The sequence below is a fragment of the Balaenoptera borealis genome (assembly GCF_965194805.1).
Source record: "Balaenoptera borealis genome assembly, chromosome: 11".
NCBI classification, from domain to species: domain Eukaryota; kingdom Metazoa; phylum Chordata; class Mammalia; order Artiodactyla; family Balaenopteridae; genus Balaenoptera; species Balaenoptera borealis.
Window position 1 is genome coordinate 111,365,868 of NC_138868.1, and position 25,306 is coordinate 111,391,173.

At 42.6% G+C, this 25,306-nt stretch overlaps 1 protein-coding gene across 2 annotated transcripts in view; it reads right to left on the reverse strand.

The window, feature by feature from the left end:
* The window catches only part of OPCML (opioid binding protein/cell adhesion molecule like), a 1,243,265-nt gene that overhangs the window by 1,193,896 nt on the left and 24,063 nt on the right, over positions 1–25,306 (reverse strand). Inside the window, exon 2 of one of the 2 annotated variants that reach the window (XM_082341076.1) lies at positions 20,478–20,568. The gene's annotated coding sequence lies outside the window, so the exon portion shown is untranslated. Of the gene's footprint in view, positions 1–20,477; positions 25,139–25,306 lie in introns of those variants that run through there. The other variant, XM_082341075.1, reaches the window with a different exon arrangement.

Below are 25,306 nucleotides of genomic sequence, written 5' to 3' on the forward strand. Positions count from 1 at the left end.
TCTAGTCCATTTGTCATCACATATATTACCTCTCCATCTGTTACTGTCCTCTGTATCTATGATCCCCTTTATTGCACAGATACCCTCAATCTCACAATAATCAAATTTTGCCTTTATGTACTTTTATGCTTTTTATGAACTTTTAGTGTTTTTAAAAGTCTTCCTCAGACCTGGGTCACAGAGAGTTTCCTAATATCACTTTCTATTAACTTTAAAGCTTTACTGTTTATATTCAATATATAGGTCTTCAGTTAACCTGGAGGCTGCCTTTGTATATGGTCTCAGCTAGGAGTCCAGTTTTATTTTTCTCCATGTAGTAATCTAGTTTTCCTAATCACATCAGATAGAGAGACAGTCCCTTCCTGATTGTTTTTAGTACCACCTATAAAATATATGGGATAAATTTGGGTCCATCTCTGAGATGTGTTTTGCTCCTTTGGTCTATCTGTCTGTTCTTACACTCATGCCCGCATATTTGAATTAATATGACTTTAGGGCACATCTTTTTGTGTGTGTGTGTGTGTGTGTGTGTGTGTGTGTGTTGGGTCTTCGTTGCTGCACGTGGGCTTTCTCTAGTTGCGGTGAGCGGGGGCTACTCTTCGTTGCGTTGCACGGGCTTCTCATTACAGTGGCTTCTCTTGTTGTGGAGCATGGGCTCTAGGTGCGTGGGCTTCAGTAGTTGTGGCTCATGGGCTCTAGAGCGCAGGCTCAGTAGTTGTGGCACACAGGCTTAGCTGCTCCGCCACGTGTGGGATCTTCCCAGACCAGGGCTCAAACCCATGTCCCCTGCATTGGCAGGCAGATTCTTTTTGTTTTTTTTAAATTTTATTTGTTTATTTATTTATTTATTTTTGGTTGTGTTGGGTCTTTGTTGCTGCACGCGGGCTTTCTCTAGTTGAGGAGAGCGGGGGCTACTCTTCATTGCGGTGCGCGGGCTTCTCACTGCGGTGGCTTCTCTTGTTGTGGAGCACGGGCTCTAGGTGCACAGGTTTCAGTAGTTGTGGCACGTGGGCTCAGTAGTTGTGGTTCGCAGGCTCTAGAGCGCAGGCTCAGCAGTTGTGGCGCACAGGCTTAGTTGCTCCATGGCATGTGGGATCTTCCTGGACCAGGGCCCGAACCCGTGTCCCTTGCATTGGCAGGCAGCTTCTTAACCACTGCGCTACCAGGGAAGTCCCGGCAGGCAGATTCTTAACCACTGCACCACCAGGGAAATCCCTAGGGCACATCTTAATACATAGGAGAGCAAAACTTTTCTTTTATAAAGTTGACTTAGCTATACCTGCATCATTTCCCTTTCAAATAAATTTTAGAGTAACTTTATTGAGTTTTTTCTTAAGAAAACTACTAGTACTTTGATTGGAAATTTACTGAATTTATAGATTTAGAAATATTGACATGTTTATTATAATAAATGATCATATTAAAAGTGTGAAATGAGGGTCTTCCCTGGTGGCACAGGGGCTAAGAATCCACCTGCCAATGCAGGCGACACAGGTTCAAGCCCTGGTCCGGGAAGATCCCACATGCCGCAGAGCAACTAAGTCCATGCACCACAACTACTGAGCCTGCACTCTAGAGCCCATGAGCCACAACTACTGAGCCCGCGAGGCACAACTACTGAGCCCACATGCCACAACTACTGAAGCCCATGCGCCTACAGCCTGTGCTCTGCAACGAGAGAAGCCACCACAATGAGAAGCCCATGCACCGTAACGAAGAGCAGCCCCCGCTTGCCACAACTAGAGAAAGCCCACGCGCAGCAACGAAGACCCAACACAGCCAAAAATAAATAAATAAATAAATAAATTTATTTTTAAAATGAGAAATAAAATTAAAAATTTAAAAAATAAAGGTGTGAAATGATCCACCATATAGTATGTGGATTGCATCTATATATACATTAATAGATTTTTATATTTTTTCCCATAAATATGTAGTGTATCCTTTGCTAATTACTATGTATTTTGCTTTTGGTTTTGGTTGTTATAAGTTGTATGTTAGATTTTTAAAATATTCAAGTTAGTTACTGCTAGTATTCAGAAATGCACTTGATCTTTTTAAGTTAGCTTGTGTTTAATAACTTTGCTAACCTGTTTTTAGTTATAATGCTTCAATTCTGTTGGTTTTTCTTTGCATATGATCACATTATCTGCAAATAACAGTTTCAGATTTTCCTTTTACTTCACCTTTGATTTACTATTTACATTTATTCGTTCTTAAAAAGCATTTTTAAGCATCTGCTTTTATTCAGACTGCTTTGGGGGTCAGTTTAACTCCCAGTATTGACTATTTCCCAGAGACTTGCATGGTGTCTTCCTTTGGGGGATATTTCAACATTTCCATTCATTTTGGAGAGTCCTGTAAAATTTCCAGAAGTTTGACGAAAGTACCTACCGCAGTCTATAGATGCAGAAATAAAAGGAGTTAAGAAAACATTTATGAAATGAGTACTGGAACTGTCCTTTCCAAATTAAAGGGAAGAAATGAATTTACATGTAAAGTTACAATTACAGCTCTTTCCCGAATGCCCACGTAAGGAGTGACACATTCTGCTCTGTCCACACAGAGATAAACAGCAGCTAAGACACATGCTGTTTTTCCAGTGGGCACCACATTCTCTCCTAACAATTCTCTCTATATTATCTCATCTCACCCAACAGACCTGTGACATGGGTCCTGTCATTGTCCCCACTGTACCTTTGGGAAAACAGAAGCGGGAAGAGGTTAAATACTTTGCCAAAGGTCACCCGGCTAGTGAGAACCAGAGCCAGCCGTCTGGTCCCCGGAGTACGGGCTCTCAGCTCCACGCTGGCCCTCCGTCCCGGGCACCTGGCCAGGCTCAGGAGGAAAGTGCGGCATCTAACAGCCGTGGGCTGTGAGCGTCACTCCCTCACCTTTATCAGCCAGGGCTGCTTTAACAGCCTCTTCGACACAGCTAAGGAGAATAGGGGATACTCCTGCACGCTCTCTGCTTCTTCCCCTCTCTGCAGTCCCACTGGCATACCCTCCACACCAAAACCATCAAGTACTCCCACTGTCCCAGGAAAGCCCGCCCACAGAACGAGAGAGAAAAGGGAGGAGAGGCGGTCTCCACTGGCTGCTGTTTTCCGTCAGCTGCAGCAACGGCAACGAGGCTGCCTGCCCCCAGCGGGAAGGGAGGGCAGGGTCACAAGCTGGGCCAGAAAGACAACTTTCCAGCGTCTCTGACGAGGGCTTCCTAAGAGAGGCATTATTATTTCGTTCTGAGTACTGAAGATACCCAAATTAGACACAGCTATATTCAAATATGAACACCTCCTCCCCAACACCTCCCAAAACGCCAAATATAAAATACAGAGAGGAACATTCTGGTTTATAGGTACTCTGATTATAAACGTGACTGGTTCCTTCTGTTCGGATAAGAGAGCAGTGGCTAGGTAATAGCCTATTGTCTGTCTGCTAAAACAGAAGTCTTTCTAAATTATAACGAGGCATGCTTAATGGTGCACGGATAAGCTGGGCGTTGACAGCTCCATTTGCTTCTGACTTGGAAGCAGAGGTATCCGAGGTCACAGTGAAGGAAGAGGCTCGGTGTGGCTGAGGCTTTGCGAGGGGATGTGGAAACTCGCTTGTCTCAGGTGAAAGAGTGTGAAATACGCGTTTCTTCACACGCACACGCCACTCCTCACCCATGTTTTTTCCCCCACGGATCAGTAAGTCCAGGTTTTGACAGAGTCCTCAGACACCAGAGTTTCTATTTTCAAACCATCACTGTGTTCACCACTGCCAGAAATAAGTCACCTCAGCAAAATCGAATGGTGGCAATTTTGTGATGCATAAAATTGATTTATGCTTACAACCAAACTGTATTTCCCCTGATAATTTATGCTCAACAATTTAACATAATTATTTGTGCCACAATTTCAACATTTCTGCCTTCCTGTCAACTCTGGAGTACAAATACACACACACACATACACAAAACAAAAAACACACTCTGAAGGATACTTCAGAGGCAGGATTTTAAAAAAAAATCAATGTCATAGCAGCCTCTTTTGTATCTTGTTGTGACAAGACTGAATTTAAACAGCCTAGGAAGTCAAAACAAAAGGAGAAATATCGATACATATTAACTTAATCAGGCAGCTCTGCTCTGCCACCCTCGCTCGCCTACGCTTGAATTACACTTCCACCACGATTCCCACGGTGCTATCGGCATTCCTGCAACTTCTCCACAAACGTCTGCAGTCTTCGGCGGTCGTGGTCATCCAAGGTGAAGGGTGGCTACAGGCTTCCAGACATGATCTTTGCGTCGGTATGAGATTTTGTCACTACCACTTTAGGAAAATCGCTCCCCAGGCAAGCTCTGCTTCACTTTGAATTCACACTCTTAAAACGTCTTTCATCCAGCAAATGCTTTTCCCCACGTCCCCCAATGGCCTTCCAGCAGGAACTTCATTGTCTGCTGTTCTGCATAAATTTCTTTGAAAAGAAAACTCAATAAAAGACACGTTAACCCAAATGAATGCCTCCCTCACTGGCCCCATCAAACCCTAGGTGTGCACACAGGACTCTGAATCCAGTGTCTGATTAAGGCACCCAGAGTCAGAGCAGAGAGACAGGCATGCCAAGCAGAGACCACGTACACTTGACCTTTTAAATGAACACTCGCTGCTTTTCGTTCACGCCGGTACGTTCCATTCTTTTTCCCCAAAAAGGTAATTAGAAGAGACACTCTAATGGTCTTATTGAGCACAGAAAGTGTTCACCTTATCATATACGAAGGTGCCCCTGCTGGTCCATGAATACCCTGAGCTGTTTCCAGAGTGCTGACGGGTGAGCAGCCAGCCCTTCCCACGCTCTCATTCACTGCCCCTGGAGACCCAGCACCCAACCTGCAACGGCCCCGACGAGCATCTTCTGGTCGTGGAAACAAACGGAGCTCAGGGCACCCCTGAGCACGGACCCAAGTGGAGACTTACGACCAGGCTGCATCATGTGCAGGGCCAAGAGCACGTGAAAATGACCCTGACGGCACAGGTCTCAGGCCCGTGAAGCCAGCACGCTGCTCCGTCAGCCTTTCCCTTGGAAACACCCAGAGGAGACAGGACTTGGCCACATTACCACCGAGGCCCAAATGGGAGACTGTAGGGAACCTTCCCGAGAAAGCTTCCTCCACTCACCCAGCAAACACTCCAAATCAGTATTTCCTCCTTCTTGGGTAAAAGAGGTCCAACAAGAGGGACTTCCCTGTCGGTCCAGCAGTTAAGACTCTGCGCTTCCAATGCAGGGGGCGTAGGTTCGATCCCTGAGCGGGGAACTAAGATCCCATATGCCATGTGGAAAAAAACCCAAAAAAACTCTATGCCTGTGGTGATAGTTACACAACTCTGTAAATATACCAAAAATCACTGAAGTGTACAAGTAAAGCAAGTGAATTGTATGGTATGTAAATTATAACTCAATAAAAATTTAAAAAAAGAAGAGGTACAACACGAGATTGCCTTTGAGAAGGAGTTAAATTAGCACTTAAATTCCTAAGTGCCCAGAGTCTCTAAAATTCTATTTTTTAGAAGAAAACAATTTGAGCGCTACCCTAGTGCTCAGATTTCTGGGAAGACATAGGAACCGACCCCCGTCTCTTTCCACATCCTCTCACTGCAGTTACTTTCCAGGGAAAAAAATGCACACATGTTGATTTCTAAAACTACGAGGATATCCAAACTTATGAAATTCTTCATATAAATACGAATATTAAAACAACCAGGACTTGGAAACCATCACCCTTTAAAATGACACAAAAAGAGGAAAATGTACTTAATACTTCTATAAATCCTAGGACGCAGTTGAACCAATCCTGTAAGAGTGGGTTTCGTATTGTTTGTTATTATCAAAGATATGAGAGAACCAAATTCAAGCCTTTCCAGTTTGACCTTTCTTTCCAATGATTTCAAGGTGCCATACCATGGGGTGGTGCAAAGTGTCATCTTTGTTAGAAACTCAACTTCAATTTTTCTGAGGACTATGTGTAGCAGAAGCCCAATCTGAAGAATTTGGTGATAATTAGGGTACAAACATTACCTATAGGTCACCTCCTGCTAATTGATTCTATTAACAAAACTCCATGCAAAGTTCCAAAATATTTCTATGTAATTATGACTGATGGTCAGATAGCTAGAGAGATAGATAGATTCCTTCAATAATTATTTATTGAGTTCCTACTGGCCTTGCAGCATTCCATTTCATTCTAAAAATATAGGTATATAGAATACAGAAAAATAAATATCCGACAAATATACTGTATATATGACATACTTACAATCTAATAAGGAAATGAGTATGTAGCTAAATAACTTCAGTATGGAATTTAAAGAGAAACAGAAATAAACGGCATAAGAGGACCACAGATTTGGTGTTGCAGGAGTTCAGACAGGGGAGATAATACTTCCCCATGAGGAGATCTTCAGAGATTGCCCACGGAACGACTACCATTGAATTATTCCTTGACGTACAGAGGAGAATGTGGAGCAGGCGCGGGGGTAGGGCCTTCCAGCCAAAGGAAGCAGCACCAGCTGGACCATCGCCACCCAGAACCCCGAGGAATCATCCAGGAAGTAGCCATCTGGTCTACCCCTTCCCGTCTCTGTTGTTTTTTCCGAGAAATCGACCCTTGAGTCCCCTTCCTCCTCCCCCCGGCTCTCGGGAGTCTGGCTCCTGCTCCTACCTTCAACGGAATACGTTCTCAGAAAATGCCGCCAGAGCTCTTAAATGTCAAACGTAACGGGCAGTTTACAATCCCAGTCTCACTGGCTCTCTTTGCTACGTGTTAGGTGACTAACCACGTCTTCCTTCCCGAGGCGGCGTGACCCTGCGTTCTCTGGCTCTCCTGGCCCCTGGGACGGTTCCTCCTGTGGCCCCTGCACGGGTGTGTCCTCCGCCATCTGCTCTGCCGAGGCTGCCGTTCCCCAGGGTTCTGTCCTCCACCCACTGCTTTCCTCACTCCACACGCTCCCTGGGGAACCACAGCCATTCTCGCGATCGTAATTACCACCTATATGCCAGTGGCTCCTAAATCTGTATTTCCAGGCTTGGCCTCATCCCCTGGGCTTCAGACTCATGTATCAAAGCTCCACTTCAAATCCCACAAGTCAACACGTTGGAAATGAAAATCATTAGTTTTTTTCCCTAAGATGTCACCTCCTCGTATATTTTCTGCCTCAGTTGGAGTTTGCCGATTTTACTCGCTACATAATAATTCTCAGATCTGCCCCCTCCTCCTGTCACTCCTGCCAAGTCCTGGCTCAGGACCTTCTCAGCTCTGCCCTCCCCAACTCATCTCATGGCCTCAAACTCACCTCTGAACATCTGCCAGAAAGAACCTAGCATCATACAGACACACACACACACTCGCACACGTCTTTGCCAGCTATACATTTCTTGGGAATGGGATCCAATTTTCTTAACGTGAAATACAAGGCCCTTTGTGATCTCTCCATCACAGAAGGGAGAAGTTCTGAAACCAGCCACTTGACAGCCAGTGAAGTCAAGGATTCACACATGAAGGATTTCTGGGCGGCACCAATGGCCCAAAGGAATGGAAAGAGCACGACTTTTCAGAGGTATTTGCCCGGCAAGACGTCTCAGCACCACCCACAGGGGTCAGTACAGATGCAGAGAAGGTGGACAGCAAGACTGACCCAGGATTCCCGTGGTGGAAAAACAAAGGGTTTGGGACACTGTCCAGCGAGCCACTGAAATGTAAGGGGATGGTCCACGGGGTCCAGGCTTGATGGAGAGAGTGAAAGGGAGAAGACAAACAGGTTGGCAGAAGACAATACTAGAAATAAAAGACTGGCAGTTTCAATGAGACTTAAGAGGAATGAAGATCACAGCAAAGGGAGACTATAGTCAGGTAGGGGACGCCACCTTTATTCAGGTAAGACGGAGACAGAGCTCTTCCAGGTAAACACGATTGTAGCTGCGGTTGGCTTTAGCACACAGGTGGTGTGACGCGGAGGTGAATGACACCAGTGTTTGAGGAAAAGCCGTGACCCCTGAGGCTCGAAGGTAGGGTGAACATTTACCACCATATTCATTCCACTGGGTTATAAATGTCTATGTGTCTGTCCTTACCAAAGAGCTACTGGAGTTCAAGGACTATGAATTTTCAAGTTATGTCCCCAGCACCTAGCACAGTTCCTGGGACAGAGTGAAAGTTCAGCAAAGCATACAGCAAGTGACAAAGGCCTGGAAGTGGGGGATTCTGGGGCGTATGCAAGGAGCAGTAGAATCTAGCTGGTTCAGAGGCGTGAAGATAAAGAGTGAGAAGGACGTTGGGTAAATGTCCTAAAGATAAGGGTGTCCTGGGACAGCAGGCCGCCGTGCATTTGGTCTTCAACCCCATTCCTGCCACAGAGCTCCTAAAACCCTTGGAATTTGTGTTTTCTTTTGTTAATGAGGTGGCTTCTGGAAAGCACCTAAGGAAGGGGCTGGTTGCCAGGGGAACAAACCCTGAATAGAGAGTTGGAACTTCCAGCCCCACCCCCTGATTTCTGGGGAAGGAAGAGGGGATACAGGCTGAATCAATTGCCAGTGGCTTATGGTTTAACCACTCATACCCATGTCTCGAGCCTCCACAAAACGCCGAAAGGATGGCGTCTGGAGAGCTTCCAGGCTGGGGAACAAGACTGCTTCCCCATGCCCCCATGCTGGGCCCAGACTCCCTGGGGACAGAGGTCTTTGTTTGGGATCTTGCCCTTCACATCTCTTCATCTGGCTGCTGATTTGTATCCTTTCCAATCCTCTCTAATAAACCTGTGATCTACTGAGTAAACTGGTTTCCTGAATTCTGTGAGCTGCTCTAGCAGATTAATGGAACCCAAGGAGGGGGTCGTGGGAGCCACTGATTTTAGCCATTCGGTCAGGAGCACAGGTGGCACCCTGGACTTGAGACTGGCATCTGAGGGGGGCAGCCTTGTGAGACTGAGCCCGTGCGCTGTGGGGTCTGACGCTGCCTCTGGGTAGATGGTGCCAGAGCTGAGCTGACTCCTACGACACCCAGCACGTGTCGGAGCGTCACCTGGTCCTGTGGGGAAACCACCACCCCAACACTGGAGCTGGGTGCAGAATCGTTGAAACCCAAGGAAAGCACACTTTATTTTGTCGTCAACTGGAAGTCACTAAAGAAGAAATGGAAGCTCATCAGTGCTATATTCACAATGATGATTAATACTTATGACCCTAAAGCAAGCACAATGCCACCTTCTCAATCACCAAAGAAGGATGATGTCGTGCTCACCACAGTAGTCCTGTCCCAATAAGTATATTGCTTTCTATTGTCATTCTTTGGAACTGGAAGTCTATCTTCTCCATTCAGATGATGGTGACACAGCCAAAGCTTACTGAATACCTTCTATGTATGAAGCCCTAGGCTAGGTACCTTCACAAATGCTATTTTGCTTCAATTCAAAAGATCAGTCTGATAAAACAGATCATCAGATTTCTAAATGATACTAGACAATGAACATAATATTTACATATCACAGGATCTCTTAGACCCAAAGATTCAAAGCCACATACAGGATTATGCAGAGTTTTTGTTTGTTTTTTTATGAAATTGCTTCTATTCAAAGGCTTGGTATATAGGTAGGAACAGAAATTCATCTTCTATAAATGGAGAAAATGAGATTCAGGAAGATTTAGTAATATATGAAAGGGCACAGAGAAAGAAGATAAGGAAGCCAAAGTTGGAACTGTCTGCAGATCTGAGTGGTCTTCTGTTGGCTCCATGATTTAGATGTAAACTTTACCAGCTCTTGAAACGTGATCTCCGTACAAGAGACAAGTGGGAAACTGGCCATTCAGCAAAACACGGTGCAAGGGAAGCAGGCTGCTGGGTGAGTTCCATCATTTATTACCACGCTGGTCCTGAATTTTCACACCTAATTAATCAAGCTTGCTCTGTAATCACTTTTCTACGTGTGCTGTTGGTGGATTTTACAGCTGCAGTTTTAATGAGCTGCTGTTCCTTCTGACATTTGGAAATCTCATCTGGAAGAGTGATTCAGTGGCTTGTAAAGACCTTTCATCTTACATGTTTAGCCATGTGGCTTTCCAGGGCCCTCGGAGCAAAGCAGGGGCGGCCACACTCCCCACGCAGCTGCAGTCATGCCAACACACGGCAGGCCAGCTCCTACGGCATTCCCAAACAGATGTGCTGGCAGCCCAGAGAGCTAAAGAGAATTAATACCAGTGATTGCAAACACCTAGGAAATAAACGGGAAAGTGCAACTTGACTTATGAGAAGATGATATTTGAAAACCCAAAAGTTTGCATAAAATACTAGAAATTTTGGAGGCCATCCAATCTTAGGAAACAGAAAGTTATCCTAACTTTCTTAGGAAACAGAAAGTTATATAGAGAAAATATATTCACTACAAATAGGAAACAACAATCAAATTCTAGAAATATGTCAGCTACCAAGAGAGAGAAACAGTGTGAGAAGCAACATTTCCACTTACAAGGAACATTAATTAATATTCTATAGCCTATGTAATTCTTGTAATTACTTCTCTGAAATTCGGGTGTTTTGCTGAGAAAAGAGGTCCTAGAGGAAATACACATGTCCAAATACGTTATTCCTGTGTGTGTGGCGCGTGTGGATGAGGCTGAACGGGCATTCTTATTCCCATCACACCGCCCCCGACCAGCGCTCCAGGCTTGGAGCCTGGCAGTCACGGCTCCACCAGGCTGCTCACCCCAGGGACTGACGGTCCCGAGCTGGAGGAGGCACTCTGGAACCAGGACAACTGCCCGCCCCAGTACACTGCGGTGCAGTGGCGCAGCCCCTGAACGAGACTGATAAACAACTGTTCCTTTGAATCTCACAGGATTCATAAACTGCGCTTGTCATGCAGCTCTCTGCAGCGTGGTCTGATTTAATACTTCCCAGATCACACCCTTTTCCCTCTCGCACCTTGAACTATCTGCCTGTCACCTTAACTGGTAACTATTCACACAGCCTCCCATTCTCACTTTCTTCTCTGTGGTCTTCCTCAGTTCATCAACAAATGAAAAATCCTCAGCTATGAAACCAAACAATCGATTTTGGTTGCTAGGAGGGAAGACATCAGTCTAGAAAAACTGAAGCTGAAGGGTCAGAATTTGCTAACACCATTTCAAGCTCAGAGCTCATAAGTATTCCAAGGTGCAAGGGAACTTTGCAAATAGTCTGAAAACAAACCGAATCAAAGGCCTGGCTCTGCAGCGGATGGTATTTCAAACTGGCACCACTGACATGCAAGGTTTTAAACAATACATGGAGTATTCTGTGTTGTGTCTGAAAAACTACACACACACACAAACATACACACCCAGGGCTTTCCTGGTGGCGCAGTGGTTAAGAATCTGCCTGCCAATGCAGGGGACACGGGTTCGAGCCCTCGTCCGGGAAGATCCCACATGCCACGGAGCAACTAAGCCCGTGAGCCACAACTACTGAGCCTGCGCTCTAGAGCCCACGTGCCACAACTACTGAAGCCTGCGTGCCTAGAGCCCGTGTTCTGCAACAAGAGAAGCCACCGCAACGAAGAGCAGCCCCTGCTTGCTGCAACTAGAGAAAGCCCGCGCACAGCAACAAAGACCCAATGCAGCCAAAAATAAAAATTAATTAATTAAAAAAAAACACATACACACCCATAGTAAATGCATGGACTGTCTCTGAAGGGGACACATGGAAGTAGTGGCAGCACTGCCTCTGTGGAGGGAACGAGATGCCAGAAGATGGGAGAAGGAGGAAGATGTGCTTTGCACACTACATATCCTTTCGCCCATTTAAAATTTCATTCCATGCACATATATGACTTGCAAAAAACAAAAACCTCCTTTTCAACGGCCGTTCTCACACCAACAGCTACGCCACCTAGTTCTCAGGCCCAGGTCCGAGACTGAGGCATGTGCTCCTTTGCCGAGAATGCCCCCATCCCACCTGCATCTCTCACCCAGTTCACACTCTGGACCATCCCCATTCATGAGGCTGTCTTCTGGGATGCTTTGGGGATCATCCAGTTAGTCCCTGGTTCTCAAATATCAGATGAAGAACTGGCTCAAAGTAAACACACATGCTTTCCAGGGTCTCCTTGCTTTCTAGAAACACAATAAAAACCAAAATCTTTTTAGAAGAAAACACCTCATATGTTTCTAAGTTTTCTTACCCAAAAGGATGCAGTTGCAAAGAGCTAGTCTGAAAACATTCCTTCCAGGTAGGTCTTTCAAAGCCACTGGGAGTGGATTGCTTCTTTTTTTTCTCCAACCCTCCCCATCCCACTGCCAACACCACTTTGCTCCGTGAATCACTCTACCATCCCCAGTTACTCCCTTCCCAACAGGATTAGGGAATCCAGAGTTAAACATTTGGTTGGTTTGGGGCTTGCAATGCCAATCTGTCCTGGGAGAAATTAGTTTCCAATCAGGGGCACCACGGAGAACTCATAGAGCAGCTGTACTTCCTGAGGCTGGTGGCAGCTGCCACCGTGTGCATTGATCCATAGGGATTTCCGAGTCTCCCCTAACAGCTCAGGAATTTTAGAAACTAACCTCACTATGACCAAACCATGAAATTACAAATTTAAAATTTGTCAAGAAACCAAGTCCTGGAGGAGACTAATGCAGCTCTGCCCCGTCTGCATCCTCTCCGTCGACACCCGAGCCTCAGGCGTAGGAGACCAAGCTGTCCACTCCGAAGGCATCCTGTCCTGGCTCTCAGAATCCGGGTGTAGATGGGGCGGGTTCTGGCCTGTCCACGGCCCATCCGTTTGCCGCAAGGGAGGCTCAGCTTCCTGGCCCACAATCAGGGTGGGGAAAAGCAGTCAGTGCAGACTCTGTTCGTGCCTTTGTCTTCTCCAGTCAGGTGGCTGCAAAGGCCTCCTGACTAGTCCTCATCTCTCTTTTCTCCACTCTGAGCATATCACTCTCCACACCTGAAAATCCTGTTAATGGTTGGCAATTTCCAAGATAAATTCCAAACTCCTTCTCATGGCATCTCGTGTCTTCCGTGAGCAGGATGCTGTGGACGTAATCGGCTCCACCAGCCAAAACCCGCCGCGTCCACATAGGCCACGTGGACCCTCATGCCACCCACTGCCCTCAGCGTCCCACTGGACCCCTGCTTCATCCTCCATGACCACATATTCAAGTAATTCCAATTCACCTTCTAAGATTAGAGACAAATATCGCATGATATCACTTATATATGGAATCTTAAAAAAAAAAATGAATGATACAAATGCACTTACATACAAAACAGAAACAGACCCACAGACATAGAAAACAAACTTCTGGTTACCAAGGCGTTAAGGGGGAGAGGCATAAATTAGGAGTTTGGGATTAACATATACACACTACTATGTATAAAACAGATAAACAACAAGGACCTGCTGTATAGCACAGGGAACTATACTCAATATTTTATAATAACCTATAAGGGAAAAGAATCTGAAAAAAGATATATATATGGATATATATATGACTGAATCACTGTGCTGTACACCTGAAACTAACATGACATTGTAAATTAACTATACTTCAATTTTAAAAAAGATTTAAATCAAATATCATCTCCCCTGGGAAGTCTTTTGTGATTTCAATGCCCATCTTCTATGCTTGCTACCTTACGTTGGAATTGTCTGTTTCGTGTCTGCTTCTGTCTGGACTATGCATTCTTTGATGGCGTGGCCATATTTAATCTGGGATTCCAAGAACCAAACACGGCACCTGTGAAGTAACTGACACTAAGTATATATTTGTTGACATTGAGTGTGACGGTTCATAGTTCTGGAGTCATGCTGATTTAGGTACAAACTTCACCTCTGCCACTTACTAAGCAGACTTGGGCAAGTTACTTAACATCTGAGTCTCAGTTTCCTCAGCTCCAAAATGGTGATCATACTACCTATTTTACAGGTTGTTGTTAGGATACATGAGCTAATATAGGTAACATGCTGGGCAGACAGAAAGTACTCAGCAAATGTCGTCTCTATTGTTTTGTTCAGCTATATACTGGCTGTGAAATCTTGGCCAAGTTTCTTGTCCTAAGTCTCACTTTTCTCATCTCTAAAATGGGGATAGTAATAGCTTTCAACAAATGGGATTACTGTGAATTAAATGTCATAATCCTTGAAAAGTACCTAGCATAGCACCTGGCAGGTAGTAAGAGTTTATGGTTAATATGCTGAAGAACTCTGAAAGGACCCTGTGGCTGGAGTTGACCCATGCCTTAGAAAGAAAGAATTAGAGGCAGAAACATGAGGCAAAGTGGAAAGGGAGTTTCTTTCAGGTTGTCATATCAGCTGTGAGACGCATTTGTCACCCGTACCACCCCCTGCCTATTCCCTCCCCCCAGACAAGCCAGGGCTGTTTAAAGTCAGATCAAATGACAAGCTGTACGCAAAAGGGAAGGAATAAAGCAGCTGAGAGGCATCAGCCAGCAAGTCAGCATGTGGGCGGAGGGGACCCTGGACCACAGTTTTCAGTTGGCCGTGGCTGCGTCCTGAATCCAAAGATCTTCTCTACGTTCCTGAGGCACCCGATTCCTCTCTTGGGGTAGGCTGGAAGAGCTCCTTGTTAAGCAATTGGCCACTAACTCACTTCCAGGTGAAGGGGGTACCCAGGGGGCTGCCTCACCTGCCTGTCTAGATGATTATACAAATGAAGGGGGTCGGGCTCTTTGGACAGAGCCAGTAGTGACAGATTGACAGCTGCCGGCTGGTAGGAGGGCAAGGGAGTAGGCAGAGGGTTCCTGAGAGAGAGAGGGATAGAGAGAGGAGAGACAGAGACAGACAGAGATAAAGACAGAGACACAGAGAGAGACAGAGATAGAGACAAAAAGACAGAAAGAGAGAGAGGCAGAGTCTGATGCTGCAGGATTATTCCTGACTCAGTGCAAGGGCAGCTCAGACTCAGGCACCACACACACCAAGCCCTTCATGGCAGGAATGGAAAGTACTTGTGCTCCAGCCCTTAAATAACCTTGACTGGCTGCATATTTGAGCAAACGACCCTGCTGGGAAGCCTGACCAAGTGTGCTTCGCTTATTTCCAAAACCCTTCTACAGAGGGGCTTTCCTGTTATTGCCACTCCAATCAGCTCCTTCTTTTCCTTCCTCTCACCAGTATTCGTTCTGGAGATTTTCAAGAATGTAATACACTTACTGTTTATATTCACACATTGTTATCATGAGACTACGTCTTGTCACTAATAATTTCCAGAAATATTTTAATAAGAACATAATTTCTCATTTAATGGCTGTGTTATGGATGACAGCTCACTTCTTATTGGACTTTTTCTATTTTTTCACTCTTTGTACTTTATGAAGTGACAAACAGCCTTGTTCATAAATTTTGCAACACCTTATTTTCCTGGGATACATCCTCCGAAGTAGAATCAACAACGTGAAATGTTAGAAATTTCTAATCTCCATCTTCGCTTGACACTTGTAAGCCTTGGCTCCCACAGCATTGCCCACAGAACAAACAGCATGCGGAAAAGGTCCAGGTTTAATTGCACAGGGCTCCACACCACTGGCTCAGCCCAGAGCACCATTCTTAACTTTCAGGCTGGTTAGTTTCAATACCTACCTCACTGAGTTTTTGAGAAAATTAAAACACATAACAAAAAACACACATGATCACTATCACTGCAACACACGCAAAGAAAAAACCTGACAAAACTTGATATCTATTCTTGGCTTTAAAAAAAAAAAGAAAAACCTATTAGAAAATTAGGAATAGAAGGAAACTTCTTCACCCTTAACTCAATAAGGAATGTTTGCCAGAAAATGAAAGGCCATCTAATACTAAATGGTGATACATCAGAACACTTCTCATTAAAGTAAAAAAGCTCATTTTCAACATTTCCAAACAGCATTGTAATGGCGGCGGGGGGGGGGGTCCTATATATGCAATAAGATAAACACTAAGAAGAAGAAAACTATTATTTATTAAATACACAACTGTCTGCCTAAATAGTCCACAAGAATAGGTTTTAAAACTATTAGAATCAACTGACAGCAGTTCACCAAGATGGTAAGATCAACATCGAAAGATCTGAAGCAACATTAAATTAGGAAGTTGTAGTAGAAACATTCATATTAAGAAAAATTATGACTAAGCCTTATATGAAATGAGTCAGACCTATATGAACCAAACCCCACGGCCTTACTGAAGAAAACAGAGACCTGGGCGCGTGGAGAGGCATGCCATGCTCCTGGACAAGAAGGAAGACGCCTTGTCATGATATTCTCCTTAAATTAGTGTAGGAACTCAATAAATTCTGCCACCTCAAAAATCCCTCTAAACTTTTAATGGGATGTTTAAGCTGATTAAAAAAATCAATCTTCATAATAAAACTGTAAAAATAGCTGACAAAATATTGAAATGAAGAACAATGGGTGGAGACTTGCCTGACAGGACATAGACATTTTACAGAGCAACTGTAACTAAAATAGCATGGAAATGCCACAAAATACCCAAATAAACCGTGGAGCCCATACCCACAATGGGGACTCAGTATATGATAAAAGTTATACATCAAGTTAGTGAGGAAGGCATGGATTCTTTAATAGTGTTAAAACCATTGACTATCAGTGAGAAGGCATTTGTTACATCTCTGAAAACACACAGGAAAAAAATAACCTCCAACAGATAAAAAGCCACATCTAGAAAGCAAATCATATGAATATTAAAAACGATTATAGGATAATATGTTCGTAATCATGCAGTAAGACCCCCGCCTCCCCGTGGACCCCAGATGCACAGAATTAAGCTAATTAAACTCCTTAGGGATGGCCCTTTATATCATTGATCTATGCAAGGTTTCTTCTTCCTATGTTTTCCCCACATGTACCCCTGGTCTTCCCTCCCACCCCCACCCCTCCCAGGCACCCACTGCAATGAACTGACATCACGGCTGTTTACACTAATGGTAGAAATGTGCGCAGGCTCTGCTGAGCTACAGCGCTGGCTGTCTCCCATGATGCCTCCCACTCTGTGCTGCTATATAAGCCTCCTTAACACCCATCACCCCGGCCCATCCATTCGCCGGGCAGTGACACTGCAGCGCTGCTCAGCCACCACAAGGAGGCCGCGGTGAGCACTCCAGAACCCGCACCTGTGCAGGCTCATGCACACCTTTCTCTAAGGTTCCCACCAAGGAGGGAGCCACCAGGTCCTAGACAATTGCCAGGATGGCTGCAGCAGACTAGTAGACTAGTCCTACTGAAAACGCAGGAGTTTGCCCATTTCCCTACATCCTTGACACCATGTAGTAGTATTTCACTTTTAAATTTCTGCCAGTCTAATAAGTATAACTTTGTAGCTAATTGTTGTTTTTATTTGCATTTCTCTAACTTCCCGTAAGATTGAGAAACTTTTTACTGAGACTGCTGGTTATGTGGATTTCCCCTTCTGTGAATTGTTATCCATAGCCTTTGCTCATTTTTCTATTAGGTTCCCCAGTATTTTTTTCTGGTTGACTTGCGTGTACTATATATTACTCTTATCAATTCTTTTATCTTGCAACTATCTTCTATCAATCTTTCACTCAACTTTTAAAGTTATCTTCAGTTTCCCTCATTGATCAGAAATCCTTAATTTTTATGATCAAAAGTCTAGTTTCGTACACTAGATATGAAAAGAAGTGACCAGGGACTTTCCTGGTGGTCCAGTGGTTAAGAATCCGCCTTTCAAAGTAGGGGACAGGGGTTCGATCGCTGGTCGGGGAACTAAGATCCCACATGCCAGGGGGCAACTAAGCCCGTGCACTCTAGAGAGCCCATGTGCCACAACAAAAGATCCCACGTGCCGCAACTAAGACCCGCTACTGATTCAAAGAGGAGAGATGATCAATCTAGTTCCAAACAAATGCCTCTGCAACCAAAGACAATACTAAGTTGCAGACGGGAATATATGTCCATCTAATAAACATGTGAAACGATGCAAATTAAATTCAGGAGATGCCACTCTGTGCTCACATGACTGGCAAAGTCATAGGGTGATGTGGATTCTTGTGCACGACTGCCGGCTTACACTTTCTGGAGGGTAGTTAGGTGGTACCTATTAAAATTTAATGCATAGATAACACAGACATCACACACACGTGTGTTTATGTTCACTGCAGCACTGTTCATAACAGGAACAATGAGAAACAACTAAAATGATCAATAAAGAAAAAAGTAAACAAGCTATGATACATACAAATTATGCACTTGTCTGTGTGAGTTACAATGAAACAGGTATTATACTTACGTGGACATGGAATGGTCTTCATGATATACTTATTGTAAAGTAACAGAAAACAAGTTGTAGAATAAGTACATGTTACCACATGAGTGAGCAAATGAAAAGAAAAGCCCACAAAACACAACTACATGTACAAATGCTACATAAACACACGAGAAAAGTTTTAGAAGTCGTCACACCAAATTCAAAAAAGTTTCCTTTGGTGAGAAGGATGGACTTGAGAAGGGGACCAATGGAAACTTTTACTTTTCCTGTGTTCGATTTTTTTAACAAAAAGAGTATTTTCATGTTCTACTTTTGTGAATAAAATAAATTTTAAGTGATTTTCTTAACAAAATTAAATGAGATAATTATGTGCAAGCCCTTTGTGAGCTGCAAAATACCATACAATAGCTGGGCATAATTAAGGGAAGATATAACAGGGAACACGATTTAATCAAGTTTTAAGCACCTCTGACATTAAAACTCAATTATTACAATTGCTGCCTAACTTATCTCTGGGTTCTGCAGCCAAGGCCAGAGTAGAAAACTCGAGAATGATGTTATTCAGCTTGAATTCTAAGATCCTAAGTTTCTTGGTAACCCCAGTTCAGGGTCAAGAAAATAGAGCCACATGCCAAAAGCAAGTCCCCACTGGTTTCTGTATGACCCGCAGGTCCAGAATGGCTTTTACATTTTTAAATGGTTAAAGAGAAATTGAAAGCAGAAAAAAACTTTGTGACAAGTGCAAAATACATAAAATCCCAACTTTAGTGTCCATAAATAAAGTTTAATTGGAACTCAGCCATATCGACCCATTTACATAATGTCTTCAGTTGCTTTAGTGCTACAACAGCAAAGTGGGGTAGTTACGACACTGCACGGACTGCAAAGCTTAAAATATTTACCGTCTGCCTCTTTGCAGAAGAAGTTTGCTGATCCCTTGCCCAGGTCATCTTCCTGGCTTAGCACCTAACTTTTTGGATTCTATCAAGCTTGGCATAAAAATGTGCCATTCATGCTGCCCCCGACTGAAGGTGCCAACAGCATTACATAGCTATTGATAATTTATAAGTACTGTCAATGTTCCTCCGTGTTCACATTTCTTTCTCATCACACCCTGTTCCACTTATCTATTCTAGGCCTCTTATACCAGAGAAAGGAGCTGTGTGCTGACAGAAAGCATGACTGGTCACCGTGAGTTCTGTTTCTACTCTTCCTCAGTTATCCACACCTTAGGGACAGTCTCCTGGTCCTGAGCGACAGAACCCAGGGCACCACTATGCACATTGCAGGTGGTGACCTGGCACCTGGGAGGATCCTGCCAGCAAACAGCCGGCCTCAGCAGCACCGCTCGTGACTGAGTGTCATGGGACCTCAGAGAGCAGACTGTAAGGCTGTAAAACCTGTAAGGCCCCTGCTCAGAATAACTCAAGAATGTGCATGCAAAATGTGGACTAGCCTTTTAGGGAGTCACAGACACCATGAAGCCCATCCTCACATTTCTAGGTGTCCACAGATCTGAGGTTTAAAGCCCCGACTTACAGAGCCTGCCTACAGAGGGATGGCAAGAGTCTCCCTGCCTCCTTATAATTCCGGAAACCTTGCATCTCCTACTTTGAGCACATAAAGGAAAAGTCACACACACAACAAGGCGTAAAGAGAGTGAAAATCCACTCAGTTCCACCGCCCACTGTCACCAGAACCCTCCTCTGTCTTCTTTCTAGATGGACTGGGAAATACTCACTACCTTCTAGGCTTCACTTGCTACATGAGAGAGAGGGGAGAGAAGAGTCCAGAGAATTGTGATAATTAGGTATAAATAAAACTGTCTAATGACAAACTGATTTAAAAGATTATAAAGAAAAGTTATTTTTAAGAAAAATTTTACTAAGAGTGTATATGTCATAAAACTGCAGGATAAGTAAAGAAGTACCCAGTGTGTCCACAGCTGGCTGTGCACCAGCATCACTTGGGAGAGACTTCCTAAAAAGCAGACTTAGGGTCCCATCCCAGCCCTACTGAATGAGAGTCCCTGAGAGAGAAACAGGTGGGGAGTAGACACATGTACATATTCATATGCATAGACATACACTTTTTAAACAAGATTCCCAGGGGAGTCTCCCGCGAAGCACAAGCCTATTGACACACACAAAGAAACCATAGAATAACAATATGCAGATGTGAGTACTTCAGCAAAAGAGTAGTGAACAAAGAGCCAAATACCTTCAGTTCTGGTCCTGTTCCTGCCTTTAACTTGCTGTGTGACCCAGGACAGATCACTTCACTTCTCTGAGCCGGGCCCTGCTTTCTTCATCTGAAAAAAGAAGGAAGAGAATAGACTAAATAATATCCAAAGGTTATTCAACTTCCAAAAATCTATGCCTTCTTATTCAGCATCATTTATAAGCCCTACTTAATGGAAAGACTGAATCAATTACAAGCAAATTCTAGAACAAAACAAGTCACAAAGCTTTGGATGGATGCTCAGACACAAGCTGACTGCACTAAATATAGAGGAAGCTGATTAAGGAAACAAGTATAGTATCACAAACAAATTTATCAGGCCCAAGAAGGGATGCTTTGAGGTGCAACATTAAACAATATGGCAGCGCACCCAATCATAAAGCCCCAAAATACATGAAACAAAAATTGACAGGGAGAAACAATAAAAGCTGAAGCTCTGAATACTCCACTTTCAGTAATTCATAGAACATCTAAGCAAAAGATCAATGAAAAAATTCAAGTTATGAACAACACTATTAACCAAATAGGCCAACAGACATCTATAGATTATTCCACCCAAAAACAGCAGAAATATTCTTCTCAAGTACACATGGAGCATTCTCCAGGACAGACCATGTGTTAGGTGGTAAAACAAGCCCCACTAAATTTTAAAAAGAACTGAAATCATGCAAAGTATGTTCTTGGATCACAATGGAATGAAATTAAAACAAATATCAGAAGGAAATTTGGGAAATTCATAAATATATTGAAACTAAACAACACAATCCTAAATAACCAATGACCCAGAGAAGAAATCACAAGGGAAATTAGAAAATACTTTGAGGTGAATGAAAATGAATACACAACATCCCAAAACTTAAGGGATGTGGTAAAAGCAGGGCTTAGAGGGAGAACTATAGCTATAAATGTGTATATTTAAAAAGAAGAGAGATCTCAAATCAATAAACAGATCTTCTTCCTTAAGAAAACAGAAAAAGGAGCAAATGACACTCAAAGCAAGGAGAAGGAAGAAAATAATAAAGACCAACATGGAAATACATGAAATAGAGAATGGGAAGTCAATAAAGAAAATCAACAAAAGCAAAAGTTAACTCTTTGAAAAGAATTGACAACTGTTAGCAAGACTGACCCAAAAAAAAGAGTGAAGATTCAAACTACCAAAATCATGGGTGAAAGAAGGGAGGTTACTATGAAATTTACAGAAATAAAAGGGATTATAGGGAGGATTTTATGAATAATTGTAAGTCAGCAAATTAGATAACCTAGATGAAATGGATGAATTCCTAGGAGCACACAAACTACCAAAACTGAGTCAAGAAGAAACAGAAAATCTGAATAGACCTATAACAAGTAAAGAGACTGAATTAGTAATCAAAAAGCTTACTGAAAAGAAAGCCTTCACTGGTCAATTTTACCAAAAACTTAAAGTAGAATTAGCATCAATCCTTCATAAACTCTTCCAAAAACCAAGAGGAAGAGACATTTCCCAACTCATTCTGTAAGGCCATTAGCATCCTGATACCAAAACCAGACAAAGACACATCAAGATAATAAAACTACAAACCAATACCCTTATGGAGATGCAAAAATTCTCAACAAAATGCTAGAAAACTACATCCAGTAACATATAAAAGAGATGATATACTATGACTGACTGACTTTTATCCCAGGAATGCGAATTTGGTTTAATATATTAAACAAATTAATGTAATATATTATAGTAATAGAATCAAGGACAAAAACCTCATGATCGTCTCATAGATACAGAAAATGTATTTGGCAAAATTTGACAACTTTTAATGATGAAAAAAACCCAACAAAGTAGGAATAGAAGAAGATAATTCCTCAACCTGATAAAAGTTATATTTGAAAACCCACAGCTAATATCATACTTAATGGTGAAAGACTGAGTTCTTTTCCCTTAAGATCAGAAACAAGACAAGGATGTCCCTCCCTTCACTTTTTTTCAAAACTGTACTAGAGTTTCTAGCCAGGGCAATTAAGGAAGAAAAAGAAATAAAACCCATTCAGATTAGAAAGGAAAAAAATAAAACTATCTCCATTCACAGATAACATGATCTTATATATTTTTAAAAATCCTAAAGCATCTACTAAAAAACTATTACAACTAATACACAAGTTCAACAAATTTCAGGATATGAGATCAAATACAAAAAAAAATAAAAAAAATCAACTGTACAGCCATCCCTTGGAATCCGTGGGAGATTGATTCCAGAACCTCTGTAGATGCTCAAGTCCCTTATATAAAATGGCAACATACAGTCAGCCCTCAGTGTCTCCGGATGTGGAACCCACAGATATGGACAGAAGACTGTATTTCTATACTCTAGCAATGTACAATCCAAAAGTGAAATTAAGAAAACTTCTATTCACAATAACATCAGCAAGAATAAAATACTTAGAAGTAAATTTAAGAAAAATAAGTGCAAGATTTGTACACTGAAAACTATAAAACATGTTTGAAAGAAATGAAAGGATATCTAAATAAATGGACACATATTCCACATTCCTGGACAGGAAGAATTAATATTGATAATATGGCAATACTCCCCAAATTGAGTTACAGAGTCAGTGAAATCCCTACCAAAATCTCAGCTATCTTTTTTGCAGTATAGACACACTGCTCCTAAAAATCATATGGAAATGCAAGGGACCCAAAATAGCCAAAAAATCTTGAAGAACAACAACAAAGTTGGAAAACTCGTACTTCTAGTTCACAAAACTTACTACAAAGTCTACAGTAATAACGACTATATGGTTTTGGCATAAGGACATATATATACATCAGTGGAATAGAATTGAGAGTCCAGAAATAAACCCATAAACCCAAAAGATGCCACCAGAAAACTACTAGAACTAATCAATGAATTTGGTAAGGTTGCAGGATACAAAATTAATGCACAGAAATCTCTGGCATTCCTATATGGTAAAAACAAAAAATCAGAAAGAGAAACTAAGGAAACAATCCCATTTACCATCACAACAAAAAGAATAAAATACCCAGGAATAAACCTACCTAAGGAGGCGAAAGACTTGTACTCAGAAAACTATAAAACACTGATGAAAGAAATTAAAAGATGACATAAACAGATGGAGAAATATACCATGTTCTTGGATTGGAAGAATCAATATTGTGAAAATGACTATACTACTATAGTAGTACTATATACTACCCAAAGCAATCTATAGATTCGATGCAATCCCTATCAGACTACCAATGGCATTCTTCAGAGAATTAGAACAAAATATTTTACAATTTGTATGGAAACACAAACGACCCCAAATAGCCAAAGCAATCTTGAGAAACAAAAATGGAGCTGGAGGAATCAGGCTCCCCAATTTCAAACTATACTACAAAGCTACAGTCATCAAGACAGTATGGTACTGGCACAAAAACAGAAATATAGATCAATGGTACAGGATATAAAGCCCAGAGATAAACCCATGCATATATGGTCACCTAATTTATGACAAAGGAGGCAAGAACATACAATGGAGAAAAGACAGCCTCTTCAATAAGTGGTGCTGGGAAAACTGGACAGCTACATGTAAAAGAATGAAATTAGAACACCACCTGACACAAATATAAACACAAAAATAAACTCCAAATGGATTAAAGACCTAAATGTAAGACCAGACACTATAAAACTCTTAGAGGAAAACATAGGAGAAACACTCTTTGACATAAACCACAGCAAGATCTTTTCTGACCCATCTCCTAGAGTAATGGAAATAAAAAAAATAGACAAGTGGCACCTAATTAAACTTCAAAGCTTTTGCACAGCAAAGGAAACCCTAAACAAGATGAAAAGACACCCTCAGAATGGGAGAAAATATTTTCAAATGAAACAACGGACAAAGGACTAATCTCCACAATATACAAACAGCTCATGGAGGTCAATATCAAAAAAACAAACAATTCAACTAAAAATTGGGCAGAAGACCTAAATAGAGATTGCACCAAAGAAGACATAAAGATGGCCAAGAGGCACATGAAAAGATGCTCAACATCACTAATTATTAGAGAAATGCAAATCAAAACTACAATGAGGTATCACCTCACACCTGTCAGAATGGCCATTATCAAAAAATCTAGAAACAATAAATGCTGGAAAGGGTGTGGTGAAAAAGGAACCCTCCTGCACTGTTGGTGGGAATGTAAATTGATACAGCCACTATGGAGAACAGTATGGAGGTTCCTTAAAAAACTAAAAATAGAACTACCATATGACCCAGCAATCCCACTACTGGGCATATACCCTGAGAAAACCATAATTCAAAAAGAGTCATGTACCACAATGTTCACTGCAGCACTATTTACAATAGCCAGAAGCCACCTAAGTGTCCATCCACCGATGAATGGATAAAGAGGATGTGGCACATATATACAATGGAATATTACTCAGGCATAAGAAGAAACGAAATTGAGTTATTTGTAGTGAGGTGGATGGACCTAGAGTCTGTCATGCAGAGTAAAGTAAGTCAGAAAGAGAAAAACAAATACTGTATGCTAACACATATACATGGAATCTAAAAAGAAAAAATGGTTCTGATGAACCCAGGGGCAGGACAGGAATAAAGACACCAGATGTAGAGAATGGACTTGAGGACACGGGGAGGGGGAAGGGTAAGCTGGGACGAAGTGAGAGAGTAGCATTGACATGTATACGTTACTAAATGTAAAATAGATAGCTAGTGGGAAGCAGCTGCATCGCAGGGAGATCAGCTCGGTGCTTTGTGACCACCTAGAGGGGTGGGATAGGGAGGGTGAGAGGGAGATGCAAGAG